This window comes from Oenanthe melanoleuca, chromosome 6, assembly GCF_029582105.1.
Source record: "Oenanthe melanoleuca isolate GR-GAL-2019-014 chromosome 6, OMel1.0, whole genome shotgun sequence".
NCBI lineage: Eukaryota > Metazoa > Chordata > Aves > Passeriformes > Muscicapidae > Oenanthe > Oenanthe melanoleuca.
The window spans coordinates 27,878,580-27,901,245 of record NC_079340.1 but is presented as its reverse complement, the minus strand read 5'-3'; the positions used below and the strand labels follow the sequence as shown (position 1 = coordinate 27,901,245).

Below are 22,666 nucleotides of genomic sequence, written 5' to 3'. Positions count from 1 at the left end.
CTCCTTCCTGCTGCACTGAGTGGAAACAGCAAAATGCAGAACCTCTTGGGAGACTTTGGAAAAGACTGTCTGTAAAGCTGCAGAGTTCAGTACATGGATGACAAGGCAGCTTATGGAACTTGGAGCATCGGTCTCAATTTATTATTTTGCAACACCAGATAAAAAGAGGGAAAGGGAGTGAAAGTTCATATATATATATACAGTCCTAAAAGTTTTATTTAAAAATACCATGCAGTATTGTTTGGGTAATTTGGTTTGTGTAGTAAGGGAGGGAAGTGGAAAGCAGAGAAATAGTGAACTGATGAAAAAAGAAGAAAGGTAAAACTGAAAAGATTAAAATGATTAAAGTGGTACTCTCCATTCTTTTACCTATTTTGTTTATTTGGGTAACCAGTGGCTAAAAGCAGTTTCTGGGGAGTCTAACTGGGCATTACAGAAATTCATGTGTCTTTTTGTTGGTGGCCCAGAAATGTGCATGCTTAGTACAGGAAAAGATGAGCTTGTGAACAGTCTGCTGTTCAGTTCTGGCACAAGAACAGGATTTAAATATGAATGGGCAGATCTCCCACAGCTGACAAAAGAGCCCACTCACTCCACCACTGCAGCAGAGATGTTACCACCAGCTCCAGGGTCCCATTTTTCCCAGCAGCAATTCAGAAAATGCATATTTATAACATTTTAACAACCCAACGAGTTAAAGCACAAAATGCTCGAATTACAGAGGAAGTAGCAGACACCAGTGGGCAGAGCCTTAATTCCATACATCTGTATTGTGTTGTGGGCTCCATTGTTGGGCTCCATCCTGCTCTGTGGCAGACACAGTGCTCTGAAAGCTCTACATTTGTGCTCTGAAAGGCAGCAGCTGCTTCCCATCTCCCCCAACATCCAAAGAGAGTTTTACACTCAGAGCACTCAGAAGCCAAAAACACACATCTCTGATACTGGCTGAGGGGGAGAGGATTTCTCTGCTGCTCAGCTAAACTGCTCCTCAAATGAGGAAGGATACACTGTGCTGCTAAACACATACTCCAGGAGCAAGAGGCAGCACAAAACTTGACCAAGATTTCTAAATGCTCTGCAAGATTGGTGAAACTTGGTACAGCACATCTGTATTTTCAGAAATGGGAGCTAATTTCCACAACCAGAATGATAACTTTCTTCCAGAGTGTTTCCTAATATGCTAGTAAATACAAAACCAAAGAAAACAACAGAGGAAAGTCACCTCTAACCTATTCTTGTTCAACAAACTCTTATCCATTGTCATGGTAAGCTTTTTCTTGCAATCTCTGATTTGTAGTTGATTTACATTTTTTTAACAGAACATTTTGCCCAGGTGTCTTGAAGGACACAGCTATGAATGAAACAAAAATATATCTCATTTTCACTTTCTAGATTAGCCAGTTTTTCCTTTTGATCTTGAACCTTTGTGTCAATACCTTTCTTATTCATCCATTAATCTATATCCATACAAATACCTCAGTTCTTTCTTCCCAGCTACCCCTGACATTCATATCTGTAAAACATTTGCAATATCTTCTGTAAACTCATCTCCATTTCCCAAAACTGCTCCTTGCAATGATGGCAGAAAAAATGGTGGAAACAATGTCTTGAAAAGAGAAAGAAGAAACAAATATTTGGAACTAAATTGTGCATTTTGGTACTATCATACACCATTTTCCTCTTGTTTCCTCTGTGTTTCTAGAACATGCATGTTTATTTGTTGCCATATAGAACCTGGCACAGTGGGACTTTCAAAGAACAAGTGTAATACTTATTTACTACCACAATGTAAACAATGGTGATGACTGATTAAAACAAAACAGTTTACTGTAAATTCTGCATTTACATTCCTGGTCCCAAAACTGGCATCTGCCAGTGTTGTACCTAACCCTCTTAGAAACGAGCACTTATGAGATAGTATTTACAAAAGTCAACCTAATAGCCGAATATTATGACTATTACTATGCTTTAATCACATTATTTTGTCTTTTGTTGTTTACTTTTTTGTTATAAACACAAAGGCAATATTGTCTAGATGTGAGAAAAGTAAGTCAGATGCTAACAAACACCACCAAACAAAAGCCTAAACAAAACCAACCACCTGGTAATTTACCCATTTGTGCATTTTACCCAGGAGATTTTGTAATTCATAAATGAATGAGAAGCTACCAGAGTTCTATTTCCACAGGCTTTTATGCTAATTGAGCTTGCTCTAAACATTTTCATATATCACATCAAGTATTCAATGAGGTGCCAAAGCACTTTGTTAACAAACTTATTTCCCAGATGTGGCTAAAGCAGGGACAGAAGGCTTGAATGTTCTAACATACCTAACAATTCAATTACAGTTATCTTATGGTGCCATCACATATTTTTCTTCTACAATCAAACAACCTCAGCTGGAAACTCCAAGCAATAACACAAATAAAGGACCATCTGGCAAGAATAATTAAGGAAGGCTGGAAATAAAACATTAATTAGTTGTGTAGTCCAAATGACCTTCAAAGGCCTTATGATGAAATTATATCCAAAACAGATAATAATTTCTTTCATGTTACAGTTATATTTAACTAAGCATGAATAAATAATAATATCATTTTAGGATGCTATTACTCTGTTATTGACTAAAACTGATTTTGTAATTGTCTTATTTTCCTATAACAATAAAATTAGAATGGAAAGCAACCTACATCAGTTTAGAAGGGCAGCCTTGTTTTCCCCTGTTTCATATCAACGAGACAGATAAATCATGCTTGCCTCAAAATTTACATAGGAAAGGGATAGGATGGTTTGCCAGGACAATATGCACGCAGCTAATTGCTGTTAAATAATTTACTTTTTCCCCCCTCAATTTTGGAACAAAAAGAATGGAAGTCTACAATTACTTGCTTTCTGATCTATGAAATTAAATGAAATGCCAAATACTAAGGCTTATTAAAATCTCTTTTAGATGGAAAGATACATGGCTATAACAAACTTAGGGACGATATCTGCTCAAATCTTTCAAAATCTTTGCTGTTTTACTGATGGCAACTTAGCTGCAATTAAAACAAATCAGGATTTTCCAGTGTGATCTGCATATAGGTAATGATGGTCTTCATGATCCTCAAAGCAATACAGTGTGAAAAAGAATCTTTGAAAAAAATATAATCAAGTTGTTGAAAAGAAGAAAAAAGTGCTCAGTGCTTCCTCTGTTTTTGTACCTTATCCAAACTGCCCTTTAAATGTGTGTATGAATAATTAACAAAGTTGCATCTGTATATTTTCTGGGTTTGTTCTTTTAGTTGCACATTACTGGGAAAATATGCTAAGGCAATGGATTTTTAAAAAGGACGATAATTAAGATACATTAATTACTTTATTTTATTATTGTACAGAATTGCCATCCAGCCAATAAGAATAGAGTATTCATTATTTGGTGGAGTCACCTTCTCTCAACCCCAGGCTACAGGACATCAAGCAACTGAATGGATGATCTTGGAGCCCAGCCAAGATCACATCCTTTCCTTACAAGCCAGACAATGACAGAGCTCCTGAAAGTCTCAGACATCATCTGGCTAAGCAGGAACAGGGGACAAAACCATCCTCTGGGAATATGAGGACCAGATCCACTTATGAAGAGCCATTAGTGACAAAAGAACCACGGGAGTCCCCAGTGCCACCCAAGGCCAAGGAAAGCTGGATGAATTTTTGCTGATGTGTTGTTTCCACTATTGAGCTGTGCCTGACACAGCACATTATTCACTTGGTACAAAGAGTACCAAGATCAGAAAGAACTGTAACATTTTTAAGTAGCCTGGAAGTATATTCAAAAGCAATGTAGCGGTAAAACACCATACTGATAAAATTAAAGCATACTTAATTTTTTTTATGCAAACGATTATGGTTAGAGAAAATAATTATTTTATATATATAAAATATATTTTATCTATATCATTATATATATATATATAATATATGCTAAATATTTCACAACAGTCACTCAGTTCTGTCAGAAGAATATGAACTAGCAAACCAAAGCTTGATGACTGGATCTAAAATGTGATATGGCTAAGGATTCCTTAGTATGGGGCAGTAACTCCACTGGGTTTAAAGGTACTCAATTATAAGATTTTCTATTTTCTTACTAACCAGTGGTCAATTAAATTCACTGTTCCAGGATGATTTCTAGGAGCTCTAAATGACTGAGCTTAACTTCTAGGACAGTGGAAGCCAATCTAATCCAAACACATGTATTGCTAAGCCTTTGAACCACCAGTTAATAGGTCGCCGCTTAATATGGTGGATTGAACATAAGCACTGCTAGAGGAGCTAAAAAACTGCTTTTGTGCAGCATGAAATGGAAAAATCTGTCTAGGTGAAGTCCTCTGAGCACAGAAATGATCATTTGCCAAAAATAATAAAAATTGATGGTAATTGCGGCATACCACGCATCAAAAAATTGGAATTGTTAAATATGCTTTAATAGCTGAATTGTTCCAATAAAAAGTACAAAGTGGTTTTATGTATAACTTTTCCCTGACAAAACAGCTATTAAGCATTTTTCACACTTTCACTTCACATCTACATTTCAGGTGTCATTAGCAGTGACCTAGTAGCAGGAAAACTCTAAATGGAATTTGTCAGAGCTGACAGAACAGTGGAAATAAGGGAAGCAGAGTTTTTACCCCCTCTCTCTGCCCAGACTGAACCTACCAACTGCAGTGTGGTATTAACACCCCAGACCTTATTTTTCCAGCTCTAACTAGAATGGTAGCTCTCATTTTTGTGCAGAAGTTTGAGATATTTGATTAAAAAGTGACACATACAAAATTCTTACTTTTCTTAGTCTCTATGAGATCTTGTAACTCTCTTGGGGAAAGAGAAAAGATGCTCTTTTGCATGACAAATACATACACACAGGTGTAGATATAGTCACACACTATGGTGATAATACAGTTATAAATGATACAAGATCAAGTGTCTTATGTCAGTTTTCTGTCAGAGTTCCTCAACTGACATCAACAACGCTATTCTTTAAAGATTTTTCTCTTTTTGTTCTTATCCATGAAGAACAAGAGGAAATCCAAAATGAAACCAAAGAGTACTGGAAATTTACCCTCTATCAATTCATATTAAAAATGTCAATTTCTTTTCAACTTCAGGAATTAAAACTCTGTCAATATTTCCCAATTACTTTAATTTTGAGAGACTGATGTCCAGAAAAGTTCCTCAAGTGACAGCTAACTCAATATTTCTAAATATTTTAATATTCTAAACTAGAATTTCTGCATCTCATTTTCAGTAAGATTAAAAGTGGAGATATCAGTAAAATAATTCACAAAATAACAGTAGGCAAATATATCAGACTAGTCCCAACACATGCCTTTAAAATACTGTAAATTAACTAGAATGGTTATACTACAAAATAACAAAATTAATACAATTTCCTACTACTCTAGTGTAATATTTATTGCTCATACTGTCACAGAATTTCCCACTTTTCTAATGCATTTTTTTTTTACTTTAGCAAGTCACTGAGGTAAAAATGGGACTTTTTTACCCACATCCTAAAGATTTGAATTTTTTTTAGAAATACAAATTTTGCAGAATAAAAAATAAATTAAAAAAAAAAAAAAAGAAAAAAATTCTCATAATGGAAAACACTATAGTTTTGTATTCTATCCACACAGAAAATATCAAGATTTTTTTAGTTTGAAACCATCATGCATCCATAATGGTATCAAAATATCCAAGAGGAATTAAATATGCAGGCCACGGCTAGAACATACTGAGAAATTTAAAAAAATTAACTCAAGGGCAGATGCTTGAACAGAACACAGTCCAAAACCAAATAGTTTGGGCCAGGTCCCTGTTAACTGTAAGTATTCTAATTACTGAGACAGATGATGTTTCAGATGAATGTAAGCCACTTTGGCTGAGGTACAATTCCTAAATGTTGCATAATTTTATTTTGCCTTTTCACATTTACAACAAACAGTCCACAGCAAAGCAGTAAAGAAAATTCTACCAAGAAGTAAAGTATTAAGTAAAGGATTCCTATTGCAGAAAGAATAGCAAGCATATGCTTTGTAGTACTGCACCTGGAGCACTTGTCTCCAGTCTGGGACCAAAAGCCAAGGTTATTTTTCTGTGTCACACCCCTTTCTCCCTCTCTCTCATTTTTTTTTTTTTTCCCCATTTTAATTTTGGTTTGGTTTTTGTTTTCTGGCCAAGTAATTTACCATAGCAGGGAACCACACGAGCTGTGTTACTCTCAACAAGTAAACAGCATGGCCTAATCCAGGATTCCAGGTGGTCCCTGATGCAGCCCCACAGTCCAGCACAGCAGGGTTTGATCCCAGAGGGAACAGCCTGCTCCTGCTCAGGCCTGGTGTTCTCACAAAAGCTGCAGAGCTCTTCTTCAAAGCCAGAAACACTCTGGTTCTCTTTTCCAGTAAGGCAATAAAATGTTCCTCACCAACAGACACTGAATTAATTCAGCTGCTTAGACAATCAACAGGAACAGACCTTCTGGGCACCAGGGAAATGTATTCTGCTACAGGTGGGCAGTCAATACAGACTTCACTTAAAAATGAATATGAACTCTGGGAAATATTGTCCACAACACTGGCATAACTATACATTCACACATCTTGCAAATGATCACTAATTTTTTCCCTCTGAGATCAAACTGCAGATAGCCATAGATGTCAACAGGAGCAAGAGAAACACACAAAAAACCACTTCCATGGCCATTTGAGAAGATGTCAATCTCCCTCTGGAATGTTATCTGTCAGTCCACTAATTTCAGTGAAATCCATTCTTGATGAAGTTACAGTTTCCTGAGATCTTGGTTATCTTAGGTTTAGCCCTCTTTTACTTCCGAGTCCTCACAGAATTCTTGTGTCCAAATCAAACTTCTTGAAATGCTCTGTAAGCTTTTAAGAAGTAGTTTTAATAACAGTATTTTATATGGTGTTGAGAATTGCAGAAAGGAAATTACTATTCAGCAAGAAAAATTAATATCTGGCACAATACCAGAAAGCCCAGTGCAGGATCTGTGCAAGGTAATTTGGCAAGATTATTCCTTCTGGCTGGAAGAGTTGATGAGCTCTCTCATTAATGAAGGCACATGGATGGTGTGACACCTTTCAGAGAATTCTGTACTGACAGAAATCTACAAGCCAATAAACCACCCCAAAATTTCACCCTTCACTCTTCACATTGTCCCCTTTGTGGAGCTTCACAGAGCAGAGTAGCAGCCAAATTCTTGTCTAACTCATCTCATTTCCCATTGGGATTTAATCATTTACTCTAATGCTTTATTTGGATTTTTGAGTCAGCCTGAAATGGGTTCAGCCCTCTTAAAAGTGGATGAGTCCACAACCATTAAAAGAGATCAATCATATCACAACCTGCAAATTTGATTCAGCTTTCTCATATTATTGGTTTGTGTCAGAATTTCATAGTCTATTCTCATTATATATATAATCAGCAATTGCTTCATAAACTGGAAATACATGGTATTTTGCTAATTTTGCAGAAAAACTACCATAACTGATATGTGTACTTGATTAAAGTGATAGATAATCACTGTATGCAAAGGTAACTCTGCAACTAAAAAAAATAGTTATATTGTGGCATTTTTAGTAGAGTTACTTTCACAAATGAAAATAAAAAATTATATTAAAAAGTAAGCACTCAACCATTTTCCTGCATAATGCAAAGAGCCTTGATCACATACACTCTGAGTGGTCAGTTACAGTCTCTAACTACTTTTCTCAATGTAAAATGATGTATGATCACTTGATTTTTCTTATTGCAAGGAAATGAAGTTCTTTATTCCCCATAATTTCACTGAATTTTAACTAAGGTAGATTTTTCCCACAATTAACACTTCAAAGTGAATTTTTTTTCAAGAGTGCATACACTTTAGATAAAATCTATTATTTTTTTCCTAAGAATGATAAAACACCTTTCACCTGCACATTAGAAACAACCCGACTATTTTTTATAGTCAAAGAGGATCCTGCACTTTAAAACCTTAGAGATAAACTAGAAATTTGGCAAGGGGGATATTAATATTACGACTGTTGCTTTTTCCTGAGAAAAAAGTTAAGATCTGTGATCAGGTTATAAAAGACTATCTCAACACCAATAGAAAGGACATGAATTATGTAGGAGCTTGAGCAACCTACATTCAGGAGTTCTTAGCTTTGGAACGAGGTTCCTTGAGTCTTTTGAGGTCTTATAACATCTGGGTCTGCATTAAACTCTCTCTTTAGCACCTGTGCTCAGCAGTACAAGAGTGGCAGAGTGCCACGAGTCTTCCATGTCATAATGACCTCCCTCTAATTGTAGATTATTTCACAAAACAAAATGATCACTCATTTCACTTGTCTCTTACAAATTCCACACTTCCTTTTCCCGTTCAAACAACTTTCTTTTCAGACAGGTGTGCCAAGAGATTCTCAAATCTCTATCCAGGAGATAATATACAATCTTAAAGAAATCTTCATACTTATCCTTCTTGACTTTGTGACTATATTGGTGTAATATTCTTTTACTAAGAGATTCTGATTTTCTTTGCTTCTATTAAATCCACATGTCAGGCTGAGTGCAATTTGCACTTTTGGAGTGCACAATACTTGAGGAAGATCAAGACCAAGGTGGCAGACATTTCCCTCAGATAAGATCAATATCAAGGATCCTCTGGAGCCCTGGCAGCATTTTAAAGTGTGCCTGTTAATGGCTGCCAAGAGAAGTTTGAGGGGAGTATTCTCTTGGAGAGCAAATTCAGTGCTGCTTATAACTCACTCTCCTGGTATATGAGAATATTTTGCCCTCTCTCAGCCAGAGCCAAAATCAACACCAACAAAGAGGTAGGGAAAAACTGAAAACATGTGATAGTGTCTAAGTGTGGAAAGCAGGGAAAAAATCTTTCCCATGAAAGGTCTTTCAAATACCACATTTTCTTATGAATGTAATCACTTATACTCTATAATACTTTTCTGTCAGAAAAATTATATTAACGTTTTTGAATTCACAGTTTTACCTGATTTATGCAAAATACATGTGCCTGATTTTGATAACTTAATGAACTCATTCTAACAGCTGAAGAGCTGCTGTCATTTCATCTGAATTTTAAATAATTATTTTTAATGCAATGAATTTCATTTTATAGCTTTGCAATGTAATTCAATTCAAATGTATCCTGAGGTTTCAGAATGATTACAGCACAACCCATCACATCCAACAGTCCCAAAGAGGGCAGAGAGAACAAACTCCTCATGGTAAAATTTTTCCCCAGCATCTCATATTTTGTCAAAGTAAACTCACATGATTAATCTGACTAGTGAAGCACAGATATTTGAATCCTACTCATTCTGACTTTTTATTCCCACAAACATCAGTGCCAACACATTCAGTGCTCTCTGTTAGCTCTAAGAACCTATTTATCTTTACAGGGCATTGGTAAAATGCTAATGATAATGAGTCAGATCCTCTTTGGTGTAAACCATAGATGTCTTTCTGTTAACTTAGAATTCTGCAGTTTCTACTTGAAAAGCATTTTCATTACTTGTTAATGCTGGCAGAATTCAAAATATGGTGATCTGATGAAACAGCTGTTTTTATGAGTAACAAATTCAATTACTTATCGTGTATGTTAGGCTACAAAAGGACACTTGTGAAGAAATTTGTGAGTGTTAATTTACATGAAATAAGTCACTCTTACAGCAGACATCCCACATCAATTATCATAAATCCAAAATACTGTGCTGTTCCTCAAAGTATCATACCTGGCTCACCACAAAACAGTTAAGAAGAGAACACTTCATCAAATCAGCTATTTAGAATTCTGTTCCTAAAATTTTGTCAACATTGGATCCCAGGGGAACATTTTTTAATGCTTAGGTGATATTCAGCTGAAGTTCATTATCTTTTACTGCTACCTTTCACTATTCAGTGAAGGACCAATCATTACAAAAACACTTCCTAGTGAACTACTTCTTAGACATTTGTCTCACAACCATCCAACAGTCTGCCCCTAATATAGCCTAAATTACAAAATACAAAATTCACAAAGCTCCTAGGAAAAAAAGGGTCTTTAAGAAAATGCTGACTGCAGAAAGTAAAGAAGCCACCTTGGAAGCAAGATAAATTAAATTTCTTCATTTCCCTCTCCCCAGCTCATGTAGTTTACATGTAAACAGGGAGAAGCAATCCAAGCAATTTCTTTTTCCTCACTTACTGTCCAATCTTGCAGATGACAACAACACCACTACCCCCAGCATCTTCCAAGACCACGTGCACACCATTGCACAAACACTTTGTGGAACACCCTTGGAGCTATCAAACTTCCACTGGGGATATGTGAGGTTGGTCAGTGCCAACACAGTTTAAAGAAGTTCCCCCTCAGCACAACAACCAGCTGTGCCCCAGGGTCATCTTGAGGAGTCACTAACTTGGGTGGAATAAACAAGTAACGACAAGTTAAAGGTAGTGGCCATTTACTTTTTCCAGACATGGTGAAAACCAACTCAGTCAACTGACCCCTTGTAGCCAAAAATAATTAAACTGGCCCCACCTTAGCCTCACTTATTTAAACTGTGCTTTGCAAGGGTGATTCTGATTGAAATGGGCCAAGTGAGCCCTGTCAGCCCACTCAGCACAGCTGGGAGCAGGATAACCCCAGCAGACAGCAATGAGGAGCAGCTGCACTTAGAAACAGGATTATAACCTTTCCACTGGTACAGCTGGACCAGAAAGAACAGATACATTTACATCTGAAAGACAGACCATCATTCTTAAATGAAGAATCAATACTGTGTGCATTCCTGATGTGGTCATCTAATTCTCAGTGAGCCACTCACTCTGTATTTGTAAAATAAGATCAAAAATTCAACGTAAACTTTTCTCTATTATACCTTCCAAACATACCTATAATGTCAACCAAGTAATCTTTTAATTGTTCCATGTCTTAAAATTCAAGCACATATTGTATATACCTGAGTGAAATTTAAAGTATTGACAAATAACATTTATTTTGCTTCCTTCAACACAGATGTGAACTGTAAGCTTTCAAGCATACAGCATTGAGTGCAGAACACTATAATTCAGAACTATATATTAGAAACAAAATTATTTTTGTGATCTCATATTAGTTCTTTTTCTTGTGTTCCTCAGTTTGTATTAGTCTGGTTATTTAACAACTCAATCTCATGGACAATTAAACAATACTCACAGAGGTATACGAATGTCCAACCCAATCAGTTCCACCTTATTAAACTCTTCTTTCATTGTTTTGTTGCATCCTGAATTACACAGTCAATACGGCCTCCTCAATAGGGCTACACTTCTGAACACATTTTAGAAATAAAATCTCAAAGTTAATAGATTTCACTATCAGAATAAACTGCAGCTGCTCTTTTAAGTGTAAAGCAAGATGTTTAGTTGTTTTGGGTTTTTTTTCAAAGAACTTCCACAGTCTTTCCTTATTTCATTTCTGCAGTGATTTAAAAATTGCAGAAATAAAATTCTGGAAATCATCGCTGTCACCTCAGAGGTATCAGAGTTTATGGTAAAACACAAACTCACAATCTTCCTAGCATCAGCTGCTGTAGCAAAGTTATTTACTGCACTATATGGAGGCACTAATCTTGTTTTCCATATTCCTGTTGAAAGCTGGTGACATTCACTGTCTTCCCAATCACCATGGCGTGACATGCAAGTCAGTTTGAAAACCGTGTCACAACACTTCGACAGCAACATCAACATTGATTCTTTCCAAAGGTAACAGCAGGCAGAGACTAGAGAAGACAACTTCTACTTTCCTCCAGAAAAGCCATAATTTCTTTTAGTTTCTGTCATTTCTATGGCAGAGACAGACACCCTCTTATTAAGTATTTATTTTGGCATACGGCATTTCTGAATTATGAATCTCAGAATGAACTACATATACATCTGGGAATGTTATTTCAAATGAAATATCTTCAGCCATCAGAGAAGAATAGGTTAAAATCCAAGGAACTTTAAAGCTACTTTCTCTTTTCCTTTTGGGTAATCATGATAAATCTAAATCATGATAAGAATGATACCAAATCTCCTGATGTTCTTTATTTTGGGGAAAATCACCTAAATTTCTAACATAAGAAACACACAGCACAAAGCCAGATTAAATTCTTTAAAACTTATCCTACATTCCTCTCATTTTGTTCAGTAGATGAGTGATCTGAAATTTGTCAGAGGAAAGGTAGAACTCTCGTATTTTGTTATGGCAGCATACATCAGTGACAGGTCATGCCTCTTTGCAATAGAGACCTTTAAGTGATACTAAATGAAACTATTATATACATACCATATTTCAAGTGACTGCCAACATTAATGCATTGTTTCAGCAATAACCATGAATCTACTGTGACATATTTGGGCTATTTCTCTGTGTGGTTATAATAAACTTTTGTCCAAGAGCATTTAAGTCTGTAGTTCTCATTATCCTTGTTGTGTGACCTAGAAGGGTCCTTGGCAATCAAAATTCTGACACAGAAGTTCACAGTTCAAATCTGCCTTTCAAGTTGTCCCTTGAGACTACTTGTACTGATCCCAAGTATTCTCTGACAGCTGTGTTGAAGTTCCCTGATTATAAATTCCTATCTTCTAATCTGCCCTGGAAAGGGCAGCTGCAAGTAATGCCAAGTTAATTGCAGCATATGACACAAATTTAAATAAATGTTTTAAAAGATTTGCAATCTATTCTTTAAAAAACAAATTGGTGGCAATAATTTCAGTGTAAATCTCAAAGTGGTGAAGGGGCCTAAGTTCCTCCTAAACACTTCAGAAGGAGAAAAAAGCTGAAGTACATTTTACTGAATATAGGTCTCAGTAACTGTCATTGCATGACAGGGTTTATGCTACACCAGTGAAAATGAAATTGTTCCACACATAACCTGGCAGCCAATACATAGCTCACTCATGGAAGGAGACCAACTCAAACTAATGACAACCTACAGTTAATATATTTCAATATTTTCCTTAGCTATGGAACTGCAAAGGTGTGTAATGTTTGAAGCAAAATAGGTTATAATGTGGTGGAATAAGGCAGAAAAACAGCAAAATATCTGCCTGTACTGATTACAAACATAATAGAAGATATACAAACTGATTGTGGTTATTTGCACTTGCAATTATTTTCAAGTATGCTACGACAAGTGTAATAGAGACCTGTCAGCCGCTGTCCTACCTCATGAGCAGACACATCAGATCTCATAAACTAAGAAAATGCACGAACAGATCGGTATGTGCATAAAAGAAGAATGATGCACACTTTTGGAGGAGGTGACATTTCAATGCCTATAGAAGGACCAAACCAATGGCCCACCAAGGAGCTGTTAGGATGATCCAGTCTGACTTGATCCGTAACATACCTTAAAGAATTGCCCCCAGTAGTTTATGCATCAACCACACAACATTTATTTAGTGACAGAGAACCCCTGAAACCTTTGAGAAATTCCATTTCTCTTAATAGGATCTTGCTAAACCATTTCCTGCTACATTAAAGAACTCAACTTAGAGCTAGCAATTTTCTCTCTAAAGATGAGATAAACTCTAACCAGCTCACCTTAACTTTCATTCTGTCAACCACATTGAGATCTTCAGCCTCTGTATATGCACTTTTTCAAACCTCAGACAAATTCTTGTCTCTCTTCTGCTGATCCCTTTACAATTATCCAGCCAATGATATTTCAGATAAACATTTAAAGGAAAGGAGCAGACATGATAAATTGATTAATGGACTGTAACAAAATTTTTAAGAACATACGCTATGGATACAATCTCTAAATTATTGCATGCTTTACTGTAGGACTTTAAGTTTCAGGCCTAATATTACACACCTTCAGTTTATACTTTTGTAGCTCCGGTGGTTTTTCTGTCTTAATGTTAAAAAGCAAAATGAATAATGGACATTGGGTTGCTTTTCAGTAAACAAGACAAACTATGAAGATAAAGTTTTAAGGGTTCAAAGTAGTTCTTAATTCTTCAGCGAAATGTACACCTGAAACCAATTTTTGTAATTTCTGTAGCATCTTTTTAATTTATTCAGAAACTTCTGATAGCAATATCAATTGATGTGTAGGTGAACTAACCTATATTACACCCAAAGGCAAAAGTACACCAAAATCACCCTGTTTTATGACCTTTTCTCAAGGCCTTTCAATGGCATCCAGGCTTCTTTCTGTTAAATAACAAAGAAAGAGTTACTATTTTTCCACTCAAATCTGTGAAGGGAACCTTTGCTGGAAGCTGAAGTTCTGGTCTCCTACACATCATTGCCCTGGAGGTTAAAGTGATATAAGAGAAGTCAAAACCTGTAGCAAGTAAGGGCACATTTCCCTGTTCCTGTGCCATGGAAGTGCCCAGAAAACAAACTGCCCAAATTGGCTGCTGCTTTATGAGTCTCAGGCAAGCTCTTTGTAAAGTAGCAGATGTACTAGACTATACAGCATGTTTTAGTCTGGCCTCACTCCTCCTCTTTTATACTCAGTATAGTTCAAAAAAACCCAAAAAGCAACAACAAACAAATAAACAAACGAAAACCCACAAACAAATCCCAAAACCACACAGCCCAAAAAACAAAACCCAAACAAACAAACCAAAGTAAACAAGTAAACCCTACTCCAGAACAATGAGAAAAATGTGATGTCTTCTTCCTCTCAAATCTTGCAATACAAGACAGATGATGACTAAAGCTTTCAGGAGAGTCACACCCCCTCATTCCCCCAAGAAATGCCATGAATGTTAACATCTGGAAGTGAGTAGATGCACAATAGCAGAAGTCTACTCAGAGGATCTCAGCCACCTCAGCCCAGCTGCACCAGGACATCTGCTACACTGATTCATTTGCAGCTTTGGAGAGATGTTACCCAGGACCTCAATGGAAGAGCTTCTCCAAGGTGTTTACTCTTCAGAAAATGCACAAAATTTTTTCACTCTTGTCATTTAAAAGTTTTGGGGTTTTTTTTTGTAACAACTTTCAGATTTCCAAAACTTCTTTCTACTTGAAACTGTTCTGTGTGAAGGAATTTTTCTATTGTGTGATTTGAACAGCATTTAAAAAAAAATGTTGCTCAAGTTTGCTGAGTTGCAGATCTTTAGCAGAAAATTGAGATATTTTTATGTATTTGTTTGGATGAAAGAAATAACTAAAAAGAAGCTTTTTGAAGCATCTAAACACCTCAATATGCCATTAGTAATGCAATTAGTCATACCTCCTTTATGGCCCTATGATTTCAAGGGAACAGTGTAGGAGACAAAGGTTCAGGACAATAGTGCAGCAACAGAACATCTGTAAATTAGCAAGTATTTTTTATTAGATAATTAGCAACTGGAAAAGTAGCACATGCAAATATTCTAATGGAATAACTCCCACTAGCATGCATTTAAATGGAATTCACAAAATAAGCCAAGAGCACCTGAGGTGTTAAAGCCTTAAAATTGCATATTTTAGCAAAACAGAAGAATAAGGCTAATGAGTTAGGTGTATATTATTCTTATATGCTTATAATAATCCCTTAGCTAGCAAGTTTTAATTTTTTTCAAGGTGTTATAAAAATTACCAGAATAAGTATTAGTCAGAGGTACCTTTTCAGTTATATCTTCAAATACCAGCAGGACTAATCCTCAGGTAAAATAGCAAAAGCTTATTGCTATCATGTTTCATTTCAAAGGATTTGAGCAAGGAAATAATTTCAGATGATAAAATCAGTTCATTTTGAAAGAATTTGCATGGAAGAATTGCACTTGGTACAAAAGTTTGTTGCATTTCTCATAAACACCTGGGAATCTTTCCATCTAATTAACAACATATTAAAGAAATTGGACTGAGTTCTAGAACTCAACAATTAAGGAGTTGTTGAGCACCACAGATGAGTTTCTTTGTCCTGACCTTGAGCAAGGAGTCATTGTGAAGTATCATCACTGCATTTATGCTGTGAGTAGTGTAGGAAGACTGTGTCCCTCACACTTCATCATGCATCACTGAACTGTAACAAACTCTGACAGGTATAGAGTGTATCTCTAAATATTATGACACTCTGCTAGTGACAGCTGGAAAAGAAAAGCTGGACACAATCACAATTCTCACATTTACTGGAAAAGATGAGCTGCCATCCACAGCAAACACATTTCAGGAAATGCTAACGAATAAATTTTTTAAAAAATTTAAAATGCCTAATTTCTTGACATTTTAAAATGCAGGAGAGCACCAGTTACAATTGCAGATGCTTTTACTGTCAGCAATTAGTCTTCATGTCTTATGTGTAACATTGTCATAGAAACCACTGCTAAAAAATAAACAACAAACCCCTAAAAATCTAGAAAATCCAATAACCTTGCTCAGCTGAAAAACAAACCATGGTAAAGGTCACTTGCCAAAGCAATAATGTTTGCATAACACTTGCATATGAGGATTCAAGCTTGGAATGTCACAGAAGTATTCCAAGAGTACACTTTTGGCAAATTGAGTTTTCTCATTAACCATAAGTATTTCCAAAGTAATTTAATTAAATATTCATTTCAAAATGAGAAAATTGCATTCAAGTACTGCATCTCATATACATGACAAGTACACAAAGGAGAACTGCATCTTCCCACCAGTGCTCACTTCAGCTTACAATTCCTCTTTAATTATTTTGATGAGTGTGCATTTAATTCAAAGCATACAGTGTTGTAAGTTCAACCACTCTGTTTAAATATAAATTCTTTGAGATAAATTACTCTTTTGTAGTTCAACACAAGGAGACTTCACCCAAAGAAATATTCTGATATTTTCCAAAATTACTTTAAAATCTTGGACATTACAACTTTTCTCACAGCCAACAAGGTATGTGCTACACACACCTATTGAACTCAATGCTCTCTCAAAGCTGCTGCTTTACTTGCATGATGGAATATAGAGATTTTCCTTCATAAAAAAAGAATATTTATTTCCAAAAAGGATTACTAAACCATAGTTTAATTCCAGAAACATAACTTTTTAATGCAGCTATGCAATAAACCAGCATGCTAGAACAACCCAAATTTTTAATCATTACCAAGTGAGAAATGAGCATTCAAAAGGTTTCTATTTATGCTTTTTAATTTTTTTTTCTAAATACATTTTTGTTTGTATGGAGATACAGTTACAAAGAAATTAATCAGAATTTATAGCAATTATGGGTATGTCTCTGCTGTAGATGATTTTTGCAGAATCAGAAACAGCTTGGTTTAATAGTATCAGCTAATTATATTATATTATTAGAGTTATTGCTTTTAAAGCTTTTTATAAAAATGTTTAATCTCAGGGAGTACATATATGACCACAAATATTTCTTTTCCATCTTACTTAAAATGTTTTCCTGTAATTTACATTATTCTAAACATTCTGACAAATCATTACATTTGATGCTTCGTTGAGTTGATTTTACTCAGAACTTTCTCAAAAAAAAAAAAAAAATATTCTTCTGGGATGCCTTTTCTTATATTTTATGAATGTGTGGGAGGGAAAATAAGAAAAATAATTTAACTGCTTAGGTTGCTCCTTTGATTATTAGGTATTTAAAAGAAGATTCATTTCCTGAAAGTTCCAATTCTGCTTTTTGGCTGTCTATTCAGAGAAGCTGAAGTTAAACACTTGAAACTCCAATCTGACTTACTGACCTTGCCAAGAATGTCAAAACATCTCACCTTTGAAGAAAATCAGTTCAATTTTATATACTTATGAACATTTCCAGCCAGCAGACCAGAATATGTTGACAGCATATTTCATACTATTTGGGACATGAGGTATTTTTACTTATAGCTATTTATAATTCTGATCTGAATGCAGGGAAAAGAAATAGGATGGTTCATTTAATGTCTTCTGCAAAAGCAATGTCTAAAGGGATATTTATTAGGAATGCTTCAACTTAAGTTCCCTGCACATCCATAGAATTTCATGGATTTTTTCTTTCTTTTCCCATTTTTCACTAAACCTTCCTTATTCCTTAGCAAATTGAATTGGGAGAGAAAAAATAATAAAGCAACAGAGAGACAAATAAATCAAGTGTACACAGTCAGTCCTGAATCTTTTCCAAGACCTTTGCTTTTCTTTAAATTCTTAATGCTAAACTTAAAATTCTTAACACAGGCTTTTAAAAAGCGTTCAGGATCCAACAAGTTGAACAGAGAGGGGTAGAATAAAGTGGAAAGGAGTGAAGAGCAGAACAGTGAAAGAATGGAGGAGGAAAAGAGGTGAAAATGTGTGTACAGAGATATGAAACAGCAAGTGGATAATACTCACATCTTTACTGCACCTCACTGCATATGGTGACATATTACTGTCACATCTCTGTCTTCATCTGTTAAAAACTGACACCTACTAATGATTAAAGGGCTCTGAGTCTCATGGTTTAAAGGCTCCTAAAGAAAAGTTAATCCCTGAGTCAATACAAGCCAAAGAACTACATACCAGACTGTTAAACCCCTGATTTCCCTTTGCTTATTCATCTTTTCCATATGAATTAAACCCTAAGTGAGGAACATAACAATTCACTTGTTGAGTGAATTCATTCAAATTCAACAAACAGCAGCAGAACATCAACAGAGCTGGATTTTTTTTCAGATTCTATACAATAAATCTACATACTTGACTGCTCTGTGTGTAGCAACATTTTCAGCAATTAGATGGCCACATTCTCCTTAAGCAGATGGAACAGAGGTTAATGACACTTGAAACTGCCATATTAAAGGCATTTTTATGGTGACCACTTGTTTTACTCACTTCAGTGCAGTGGAAAATGGAGTTTGACAGAGATGACAGGTGACCTGGGGTTCACTGGAAAGCAGCAGTTAGTATTGTGTATTCTTGGTTTTCATTTCTGAATACTTCTTCCACTCAAGAGGTCTTCAGAGAGGATTATGGATCCAAAATGAATTTAGTTCTCTTTTATGGCAAAAAAAATGTATTTTTTTTTTCTTCTGAGATTTCTCAAAAATTCAACATCTTAATTTAAATACTTGTAAGTAGCTTTCTGAGAATTTCTTCATTTCAATTTTTAGCATTTACGTTGAATAAAAAGGCAATGTTGATTTTCAGGGTCTATTTCTTACATTTTGGGGTTGTATTTCACACAAAGTAAGGGTGAAAAAAAAAACCAACAAGATTTTTCTTTTCCTTAAGTCTAACCACATATGTGCTACAAACACTTGACTACCACACTTAAAACCCATATCACTGTGCACTGGAACTTTCCAAAAGGCAAGATCTCCGTGACATTAAAACTATGCTTGACACTACCCCTGTACTTAATGATCTGTTAGATATCCTTTTATATCCCTGTTTCACAGGGTTTATAGCTTCAGGACACATTCCTTGCAATCTGAAGCTAAGCATATAGGATAGCAATCCAGGAAGAATTTTATTAGGCATATGCTCAAATCTTCTATAAAACAGATTTTAAATAGAGATCTCTTTTTATGCTTTTATCTAAAAGGGAAAATGAAAAAGAATTTTGTTGGCACCTATCTATAGCAATTTTTTCACAGTGAAATGAGAGATGCTACTGCAGAATACAAAATCTCAATATTTTGCTACAAAGGACTTGGTATATATTGATCTTTCTTATTACTATTTAATTAAATGTTACAGCAGTGGTGAGAACCACAAAACCGAAATGAAGTTTATCTCATAAATAATTTCTGGGTCAAAAGAAGCACAGATATCAAACCCAAGACTTTTCATTGCAGCTGCAATTGTGAATAAATACTTTGGATGGAAGTGTTGCACAAATTTCTATAGGAGCTCAGCAGAAGGGAACTGACAAAGCAGAAAGAAGGGGACAAATAAAATTCCATTTGCATTGGTCAAACACAGTAGCCTGGTTTTGAAGTTCATCCCCTATAGTCCCCTCCTTCTGTCTTTGGCTACAGAAAAGTTTTGGTGCACTAAACTTCCTTTGGAGGAAACCACACCAGAAACTGTTTTTTATGTGCACTTCAATCCCAGTGGGAGTGCAAGTGTCCTGAGCCACCTGAGACTGGTCTTTTGGAAAAACTGTACAGCTGTACACAGTAGGATTGCATAGAACAGAAAAGTTAAATAAATCTGCATTTCTAGTCCTGGCTAAAAGAAAAAAAATATGTTAATCTTCCCAAAGAAATATTTTAAAATCCATTAAATTTATCACCACCATTGGAACAATATATAAACCATTTCTGGGATTGCAAATTTTACCCCACAGATGCAAATTTCTCAAAAGCATTCTAACTTCCTGCAAAATACATTGTTATATAATGGGTAATTTGACTCAAATTACTGTAAACCTCTTTATCATGATGGACAGAGTAATATTTTTAATGTGTCTGAATAAGAAACACTTATGAAACATCCTGATCCTTTGAGTCACATAATGCAAGTGTGCACATTAATGAAATTTATAGAATTCAGCTTATATAATCAGCTAATTAATGATCACTGTTATTGCAAAGAATATTTATTTTAATCAGATAGAATTTGGTCCTCCCTAAGGTGGTAGAGTGGCTGCTCTTCTGAACAATCATTCCAGTGGGACACGGGGACTGCTTTGTTGTGCTTTGTTGCAGAATGATGAGTCTAAAATATATTTGTCAATATGTTGTTGAATTGAAGCCTGAAAATGCTTCAAGCTCCTGCTAAATAGTTTTTCATCAGAGACACAACATCATGTCTGGAAACAGTAAGAGCAGCTATTACTGTCATGCCCGTGGCTTTGGGCACGGGCGGCCTCCGGTGGGAGGACAGGATTCTCCTCTCAGCATTGCCACTGACTGCTATTGATTGCTCTGTCCACATCCAGCCCTTCACCTTGCAGAGATCTCATTTCTCTTGCCCTACAAAGCAGAAAGTTTGGATTGCACATTGTTCACTTCTGGCAACGCTCACATTACAAACTCAATTTCCAGCGCGGCAGTTCCAAGTTTTATTCACTTAGCCACTCAGAACAAACATTCCTCAATTATGAAATTGTACTTAAGGCACTTAGATAACAGTACAAAGAGTTCTCTTTTGTACCAGACAGAGTCTTCCTATATGATGCAAGAAAAAACATATTAATGTATATGGAAAAGGAAAAAAAAAATCAGGTTCTTCACTTGAATGGGAATTTAGGAAGCCCCAGAGATGCTGATTTAGCAACTTCTTTTGTGAGTGTTGCTAATTTTCAGCTGACGAGCAGCATTGAAAACTGGAGTGGCAAACATTTGCAAAGCAGTATTTCTTTATGTAGGTTTAATGGGTATCAAAGCTCTGCTTTGACATCTTTTGAAGACCTGAGCCCCACTTCAGGAAAATTAAATTAATCATGGATCCATTTAGAACTGAGCAAAATCTGTCAATGGTTTAATTATGTTACTGTATAAGGCTTTGCTTCTTTCCCTGTCACTTCAGGGCATCCCTCTAGGTCGTTGTTTTCCACATAAAAAACCCCCAAAACAACAAACCTATGGTTCTTTTCAAATACTTCCTTCTTAATAAACTCATTGTTATGCTGAAGTGAACATTGCTTTCAAGTGTTTTCAAGGAAACAGAAAGCTTATTTGGAAACCATGAATCTATTCATTTCTGTAGGTAAAAAATAATCCCAATGCTTTTGGGAATGAGACAAATTAACATTAAATAAAGGGGTTTAAATCCCTTTATTCCCATATCATAAAGTCACTCCACTCTTAGGCACAGGTACAGAAATATCTCTTGCTTGCAGCTCACAGAGAAGGGAAGTGGAAGCAGAAGAGAGGAAAAATAAGCCAGTAGATTTTTTTTCTCAATTCTTCCTTAACCCTACAGCTTCATCACTCATAAGCCTTCCTCAAATCCACAGGTCTTCTAAAATCTCTACACACTCACCATTTAAGGCCCCCCTCAGCTTCACCCTGTATCCCTAAGAACTCCCTGGATAATCCCTTCTCCTCCCTCCTGTGCTCCCTGCCCCTTCAGCTGGACAAACAGCACGTGCTGCAGCCAGGTTTGGGTGACATGTCTCTGATTAGGGCACACAACAGATAAATATTCGTCTCTGGGTAGAAACAGTGAACTTTTGGACATTGTACCTAAGTAATGCAGTTGCAGTAGGCAGCGGGGCCCAGAAATAATTACTGACACTCAGCAGACAGAGTATTTGAATAAATGTATTTTTCAGGACACTAAGATAAAATGTGATATTGGAAGCTGTGGAACTGTTTTTAAGGCAGGGAAATGAGCATAGTTATGAATTGTGGTGATTTTCAATATTGTGACAATGAAACTAAGTGCCAGCTTTCTCTCTTTGTATTGCATTCAAAACTGCTCAGCTGAGAAGTGAACTTTGCAGTGGATGGCAAGCTGCTGCAATAGAAACCTCTCACTGTGCAAAAACTGTTGTTACTTTTTTGATGTTTCAGTTGTCTATCCAAATAAAATCACCCAGTGCAAATGTGCATTAGGAAGCATATGGTATGTAAATAAATAGCAGGAGGCTTATGCTAAACAAACTTCTATTTCCTCTCTTCCAACCTTTCTTCCTTTCCAAGTTGACCTTAAGCATACTTGGAATGAAAACCAGTTTCTCAATGATGTGTTTATACATGATAAGAGACAATCAGACCTAGTCCAATGAGGTCAAGTTAGCCATTGTTTTTATGAGTGACAATTAACATA

The 22,666-nt window shown here is 35.9% G+C and overlaps 1 protein-coding gene across 3 annotated transcripts in view; it reads right to left on the bottom strand.

Annotated features, from left to right (window-relative positions):
• ATRNL1 (attractin like 1) overlaps positions 1-22,666 on the bottom strand; it is a 425,814-nt gene that overhangs the window by 150,838 nt on the left and 252,310 nt on the right. The gene's annotated exons all lie outside the window — the stretch shown is intronic.